This window comes from Anolis sagrei, chromosome 4 (assembly GCF_037176765.1).
Source record: "Anolis sagrei isolate rAnoSag1 chromosome 4, rAnoSag1.mat, whole genome shotgun sequence".
NCBI lineage: Eukaryota > Metazoa > Chordata > Lepidosauria > Squamata > Dactyloidae > Anolis > Anolis sagrei.
Window position 1 is genome coordinate 133,299,195 of NC_090024.1, and position 8,128 is coordinate 133,307,322.

The following is an 8,128-nucleotide window of genomic DNA, read 5'->3' on the forward strand; positions in this document are numbered from 1 at the left end:
ATTGCTCTATGTCCTCATTACACTGAGGGGCTGGCTCAACATAATTACAAACAAACAGATCTTCCATGAACTTGATGATCTGGCCCTTTAGATTGGAATTGCGAATCATTCTTCTCTTGAGAACCAAAAGTCTTTTCTCAGTCGTGACTCTATTTTTAGGTAACATGTTGAAGAAACTAGGGGTTGCCAGGGACGCATCACTTTAGGAGTCAAGGGCTACATAAACTCTCATCTTTTGTTGTGGGAAAATCTCAGCCAATCGTATTGGATGGCAAATCCTTGGCTGGGAGGAGTCCTGACATAGCTTGGTACAGGCTACGGCAGGCTTCGCTTCTTCTCTGTGAGGACCAGAATCAGGCTTGGCTTCTGAATCTGATGCCTTTTTCTCAAGATTGCTTTTTTGGCCTTGGTTTTGAAATTGTGCATGTCTGTGCAGTGTTTGGTGCTACTGTCAGGAATATTGTGCTCCAAAACACTGTCAGTCTGAATCCGGAAGTCCCAGAGTAGCTTGACGTGTTTATTCTCTGTAACTTTTTCCGGCTTGTGATCCCACCAGTTCTTTGTCGCAGGCAGATGGTATTTGTGGCACAAGTTCCAATGAATCATCTGAGCAATGGTGTTATGCCTCTGCTTGTAGTCTGTCTGCGCGATATTCTTGCAGCAGCCGAGGATGTGATCTATTGTTTCATCTGCTTCCTTGCAGATTCTACACTTGGGATCTTTGTCAACTTTTCAATTCTGGCTTTGATGGCATTGGTTCTAATGGCTTGTTCTTGGGCTGCCAGAATCAGGCCCTCCCTCTCCTTTTTCAAAGTCCCATTTGTGAGCCACAGCCATGTTTATTCTTTGTCAATTTGACTCTCAATTTTTTCCAGGAACTGTCCATGGAGAGCCTTCTTTGGCCCGTTTTCTCTTTTGCTCTGGATTGTGTTTTTACGGTATTCCTTCTTTGTCTTTTGCACTTTAAGCAGTTTACTACTATTGACTTCTGGGGGTGTTATGCTCCACCAAAAACTAATACAAAGGAAGGTGTCTACACTATTGGGAAAATTTATGAACAGGAGGAACTAAAGCAGAGGAGAGGAAAAGGCAGAGCAAAAACTTCACACTCCCTGCTCAAATATGAACCAAATTTGCTCAGACTTTACTAAACTTATGTAAATAAGTTTCTAAACTTTCAATAAAAGTATCAAGTCTGTTAGGGGTCTTTGGTAATCACCAGTCCTTCCTTCAATGACATTTTGAAGTTTGAAGGTGGCTTTGTGAATGAGTCTGGCAATGGCTCTTCACAGGGATAACCACTTAGAAAAGCGTTCAAACATTGAAGAATCCATGTAGCACTCACTAGCTTTGGGATCAAGTGTCACTTCAACTTTGCAACTGTTCTGGCAAAGTTTCAGATAGTTCTAGGAACATCAAATATGTTTTGTCTTTGGAAAATTCTGGGTCTAAAAGGCGCTTGGGACCTGACAGCCAGCTGATATGTAGCAACTTCTGGGCAGATACACATCTGGAAGCAATATCTGCAGGATTCTCTTCTGCGGCAATGTGGGTCCACTGATATGGCTGGGTACAAGACAGGATCTTGTTATTCTATTTGCTACATATATTTTGAATCTTTTGGTAGAGTTTTTGAGATAGTCTAAGACTATCATGTTGTCTGTGCATAGACACACTCTTTGAAAGGCAAGCACAAACTCTTTGCAAATGATTTGGTGCAGTTCTGTATCTAGTACATAACTCCAGTCTAGGTATGGTTTGCTCTGGGGCAACTTTAGATTTGGCCATCATAAACCCTACATGCACTTCTTGTTAATATCTGACTCTGAGGTAAGCTATGGCTGCTATAGCTGTTTTGGATGTATCACAAAATATATGAAGCTCATAGATGGCTCTGGGTGTGAACTCTGCAGGAACATATTGTCTGGATACCCCAAGTTTCTCAGTGTCCTTTGCTTGTGACATCCAAGCTTTCTAAGCAGCCTCTAAAGGTGGGGTAACTCTACATCCCAACCTTTTACTTGGAATGTTATCTCTCTGAAGATGTCTTTAGCCACAATGAGCACTGGAGCTGCAATGCCCAAGGGGTCATATACGTTGTTTATTGAAGACAAAAACTTTTAGAGTTTTGTGTATCAAATTTAGGAACTCTCAAGGAAAGTTGGCCAGTTTTGACATTCCAGAGAATTCCCAAGCTGCTTTGGGTTTGCAAATCTTTAAACAGTAGCTTTAAGTCCATTTCTAACTAGTCTTCTGCAGGAAATGCACTTAAGATTTCTATGCTGTTGGACATAACTTTGGCAAGCTTTATGTTGGCAAGCTTCAACATATCCTGCACGTTTTTAACAGTTTAACTGGCTTCTTGAATGATATTAAAATAAATTTGAAGATCATTGACATAAACATTTGAATTAACTCTTTTGTAGACCTCTTGATTGTATTGATGTCTGAACCTTTCTGCAGTTCTCTTTAAGCAGTATTTGGCTACTGCTGGTGAAGGAGTGTTGCCAAATACATGCACTTTCATGCAAAACTCAGTCACTAGGTTTAGAGATTTCGTGTCTTGAAACCAAAGAAACTTCAAATAGCGACGATGGGCAGGCTTCACAAGAAAGGCGTAAAATATTTTTTTTAAATGTCTGCATTAACTGCAAATTTGCGTTCTCTAAATCTGTGAATAACACACAAAAGGCTGTTGAGAAGATCGGGACTTTTTAGTAGGACATTATTCAATGAAACATTCTGCAGCTTTGCCCTTGAATCCATGACTATTTTCAACTTGTCAGGCTTTTGGTGGTGAGTGACTTTATGAAATGGTAGAAACCATTGCTCTATGTCCTCATTACACTGAGGGGCTGGCTCAGCATAATTACAAGCAAACAGATCTTCCATGAACTTGATGATCTGGCCCTTTAGATTGGAATTGCGAATCATTCTTCTCTTGAGAGCCAAAAGTCTTTTCTCAGTCGTTACTCTATTTTTAGGTAGAACTGGACTAACGTCTTTAAAGGGAAGGGGAGAGATCCGGTTGCTCTCTTCTGGCTAAACTGGTTCTTTGTTTAAATTGTCCAGAAACCTTTGCTCATCTCTGGAAAAAGCATAGGTCTTCATCTTTGCAAGTGGCTTCGAAAATTGAAGAGCTGTCTGTGATAATACCTAAACAGCATACTTTCATATGACTTAAACAACTTGGTGTTTGGGTAGGGCGCAAATTGGAAAGTTTGCCATTGCCCACTAGATTGAAAATGGCTGGAGGACACAATTTATTAATACAGACTGGCCCTATTACAGCCCATCTTAATGGAACTCTTTCTGCTATGGGCGCTCCGGGAGGACCTTTTACTTGTTCCAGGATTTGAAATAACTCATGGCAGTCAGAACCAAGGAGGAGAGTTATGTCTGCCTCTATGTCCGGGTCAGGGATCTCCTTTTCAAGTCTTTTAAAGTGAGAATGACTCTTGGCTATAGACTTGGTAACTATTTGGCTCTTGTTCCTTGGAATGGTGGAACACTCTAGCAATGCAGGCAACTTGAAACTGGTCTTGCTGTCACATGGAGAAATGGCAAAATTTGACGCAACTCTTCCCTGCAGTTGGTGTTGGCCAGAGCAGGTGAACATCACATATTCTAAAGTCTTTGTTTTAACTTTGAACATGTTGAAGAAACTAGGGGTTGCCAGGGACGCATCACTTTGGGAGTCAAGGGCTACATAAACTCTCTTCTTTTGTTGTGGGAAAATCTCAGCCAATCATATTGGATGGCAAATCCTTGGCTGGGAGGAGTCCTGACATAGCTTGGTACAGGCAACGACAGGCTTCGCTTCTTCTCTGTGAGGACCAGAAACAGGCTTGGCTTCTGAATCTGATGCCTTTTTCCCAAGGTTGCTTTTTTGGCCTTGGTTTTGAAATTGTGCATGTCTGTGCAGTGTTTGGTGCTACTGTCAGGAATATTGTGCTCCAAAACACTGTCAGTCTGAATCCGGAAGTCCCAGAGTAGCTTGACGTGTTTATTCTCTGTAACTTTTTCCGGCTTGTGATCCCACCAGTTCTTTGTCGCAGGCAGATGGTATTTGTGGCACAAGTTCCAATGAATCATCTGAGCAATGGTGTTATACCTCTGCTTGTAGTCTGTCTGCGCTATATTCTTGCAGCAGCCGAGGATGTGATCTACTGTTTCATTTGCTTCCTTGCAGAGTCTACACTTGGGATCTGTTGTTGACTTTTCAATTCTGGCTTTGATGACATTGGTTCTAATGGCTTGTTCTTGGGCTGCCAGAATCAGGCCCTCCATCTCCTTTTTCAAAGTCCCATTTGTGAGCTACAGCCATGTTTATTCTTTGTCAATTTGACTCTCAATTTTTTCCAGGAACTGTCCATGGAGAGCCTTCTTTGGCCCGTTTTCTCTTCTGCTCTGGATTGTGTTTTTATGGTATTCCCTTTTTGTCTTTTGCACTTTAAGCAGTTTACTACTATTGACTTCTGGGGATGTTATGCTCCACCAAAAACTAATACAAAGGTAAGTATCTACACTATTGGGAAAATTTATGAACAGGAGGAACTAAAGCAGAGGAGAGGAAAAGGCAGAGCCAAAACGTCACACTTCCTGCTCAAATTTGAACCAAATTTGCTCAGACTTTACTAAACTTATGTAAATAAGTTTCTAAACTTTCAATAAAAGTATCGTCTGTTAGGGGTCTTTGGTAGACGCCAGTCTTTCCTCCAATGACAGTTTGAAGTTTGAAGGTGGCTTTGTGAATGAGTCTGGCAATGGTTCTTCACAGGGACAACCATTTAGAAAAGCGTTCAAACTTTAAAGCATCCACGTAGGACTCACTAGCTTTGGGATCAAGTGTCACTTCAACTTTGCAACTGTTCTGGCAAAGTTTCTGGTAGTTCTGAAACATCAAATATGTTTTGTCTTTGGGAAATTCTGGGTCTAAGAGGCGCTTGGGACCTGACAGCCAGCTGCTATGTAGCAATTTCTGGGCAGATACACATCTGGAAGCAATATCTGCAATATTCTCTTCTGTGGCAATGTGGATCCACTGATATGGCTGGGTACAAGACAGGATCTTGTTATTCCATTTGCTACATATATTTTGAATCTTTTGGTAGAGTTTTTGAGATAGCCTAAGACTATCATGTTGTCTGTGTATAGACACACTCTTTGAAAGACAAACACAATCTCTTTGCAAATGATTTGCAGCAGTTGTGTATCTTGTAGGGCTGCACACAACTCCAGTCTAGGTATGTTTTGCTCTGGGGCCACTTTAGATTTGGCCATCATAAAACCTACATGCACTTCTTGTTAATATCTGACCCTGAGGTAAGATATGGCTGCTATAGCTGTTTTGGATGCATCACAAAATATATGAAGCTCATAGATGGCTCTGGGTGTGAACTCTGCAGGAACATATTGCTTGGATCCTTTGCTTGTGAATCCAAGCTTTCCAAGCAGCCTCCCAAGGTGGGGTAACTCTAGATTCCAACCTTTTACTTGGAATGTTAACCTTCTGAAGATGTCTTTAGCCACAATGAGCACCAGAGCTGCAATGCCCAAGGGGTCATATACGCTGTTTATTGAAGACAAAAACTTTTAGAGTTTTGTGTATCAAATTTAGGAGCTCTCAAGGAAAGTTGGTCAGTTTGGGTTTGCAAATCTTTGTAAACAGTCGCTTTAAGTCCATTTCTAACTAGTCTTCTGCAGGAAATGCACTTAAGATTTCTATGACCCAAGGTGTCATATATGCTGTTTATTGAAGACAAAAATTTTAAGAGTTTTGTGTATCAAATTTAGGAGCTCTCAAGGAAAGGTGGTCAGTTTTGACATTCCAGAGAATTCCCAAACCTCTTTGGGTTTGCAAATCTTTGTAAACAGTAGCTTTAAGTCCATTTCTAACTAGTCTTCTGCAGGAAATGCACTTAAGATTTCTATGCTGTTGGACATAACTTTGTGCAACTTTATCTTGGCAAGCTTTAACATATCTTGCACGTTTTTAACAGTTTGACTGGCTTCTTGAATGATATTAAAATAAATTAAAAGATCATTGACATAAAAATTTGAATTAACTCTTTTTTAGACCTCTTGATTGTATTGATGTCTGAACCTTTCTGCAGTTCTCTTTAAGCAGTACTGCTGGTGAAGGAGTGTTGCCAAATACATGCACTTTCATGCAAAACCTAGTCACTAAATTTAGAGATTCTGTGTCTTGAAAGAAACTTCAAATAGCGATGATGGGTAGCCTAAGACCATCTTGTTGTCTGTGTATAGACACACTCTTTGAAAGACAAACACAATCTCTTTGCAAATGATTTGCAGCAGTTGTGTATCTAGTAGGGCTGCACACAACTCCAGTCTAGGTATGTTCTGCTCTGGGGCCACTTTATATTTGGCCATCATAAAACCTACATGCGCTTCTTGTTAATATCTGACTGTGAGGTAGGATATGGCTGCTATAGCTATTTTGGATGCATCACAAAATATATGAAGCTCGTAGATGGCTCTGGGTGTGAACTCTGCAGGAACATATTGCCTGGATACTCCAAGTTTCTCAATGTCCTTTGCTTGTGACATCCAAGCTTTCCAAGCAGCCTCTAAAGGTGGGGTAACTCTACATCCCAACCTTTTACTTGGAATGTTATCTTTCTGAAGATGTCTTTAGCCACAATGAGCACCAGAGCTGCAATGCCCAAGGGGTCATATACGCTGTTTATTGAAGACCAAAACTTTTAGAGTTTTGTGTATCAAATTTAGGAGCTCTCAAGGAAAGTTGGTCAGTTTTGACATTCCAGAGAATTCCCAAGCTGCTTTGGGTTTGCAAATCTTTGTAAACAGTCACTTTAAGTCCATTTCTAACTAGTCTTCTGCAGGAAATGCACTTAAGATTTCTATGACCCAAGGGATCAAATATGCTGTTTATTGAAGACAAAAATTTTAAGAGTTTTGTGTATCAAATTTAGGAGCTCTCAAGGAAAGTTGGTCAGTTTTGACATTCCAGAGAATTCCCAAGCTGCTTTGGGTTTGCAAATCTTTGTAAACAGTCACTTTAAGTCCATTTCTAACTAGTCTTCTGCAGGAAATGCACTTAAGATTTCTATGACCCAAGGGATCAAATATGCTGTTTATTGAAGACAAAAATTTTAAGAGTTTTGTGTATCAAATTTAGGAGCTCTCAAGGAAAGTTGGTCAGTTTTGACATTCCAGAGAATTCCCAAGCTGCTTTGTGTTTCCAAATCTTTGTAAACAGTAGCTTTAAGTCCATTTCTAACTAGTCTTCTGCAGGAAATGCATTTAAGATTTCTATGCTGTTGGACATAACTTTGTGCAACTTTATCTTGGCAAGCTTTAACATATCTTGCACGTTTTTAACAGTTTGACTGGCTTCTTGAATGATATTAAAATAAATAAAAAGATCATTGACATAAAAATTTGAATTAACTCTTTTGTAGACCTCTTGACTGTATTGCTGTCTGAACCTTTCTGCAGTTCTCTTTAAGCAGTACTGCTGGTGAAGGAGTGTTGCCAAATACACACATTTTCATGCAAAACCCAGTCACAAGGTTTAGAGATTCCGTGTCTTGAAACCAAAGAAACTTCAAATAGCGATGATGGGCAGGCTTCACAAGAAAGGCGTAAAACATTTTTTTAAATGTCTGCATTAACTGCAAATTTGCGTTCTCTAAATCTGAGAATAACACCCAAAAGGCTGTTGAGAAGATCAGGACTTTTTAGTAGGATATTATTCAGCGAAACATTCTGCATCTTTGCCCTTGAATCAAAGACTATTTTCAACTTGTCAGGCTTTTGGGGCTGAGTGACTTTATGAAATGGTAGAAACCATTGCTCTATGTCCTCATTACACTGAGGGACTGGCTCGGCATAATTACAAACAAACAGATCTTCCATGAACTTGATGATCTGGCCCTTTAGATTGGAATCGCGAATCATTCTTCTCTTGAGAGCCAAAAGTCTTTTCTCAGTCGTTACTCTATTTTTAGGTAGAACTGGCCTAACGTCTTTTAAGGGAAGGGGAGAGATCCGGTTGCTCTCTTCTGGCTGAACTGGTTCTTTGTTTAAATTGTCCAGAAACCTTTGCTCATCTCTGGAAAAAGCATAGGTCTTCATCTTT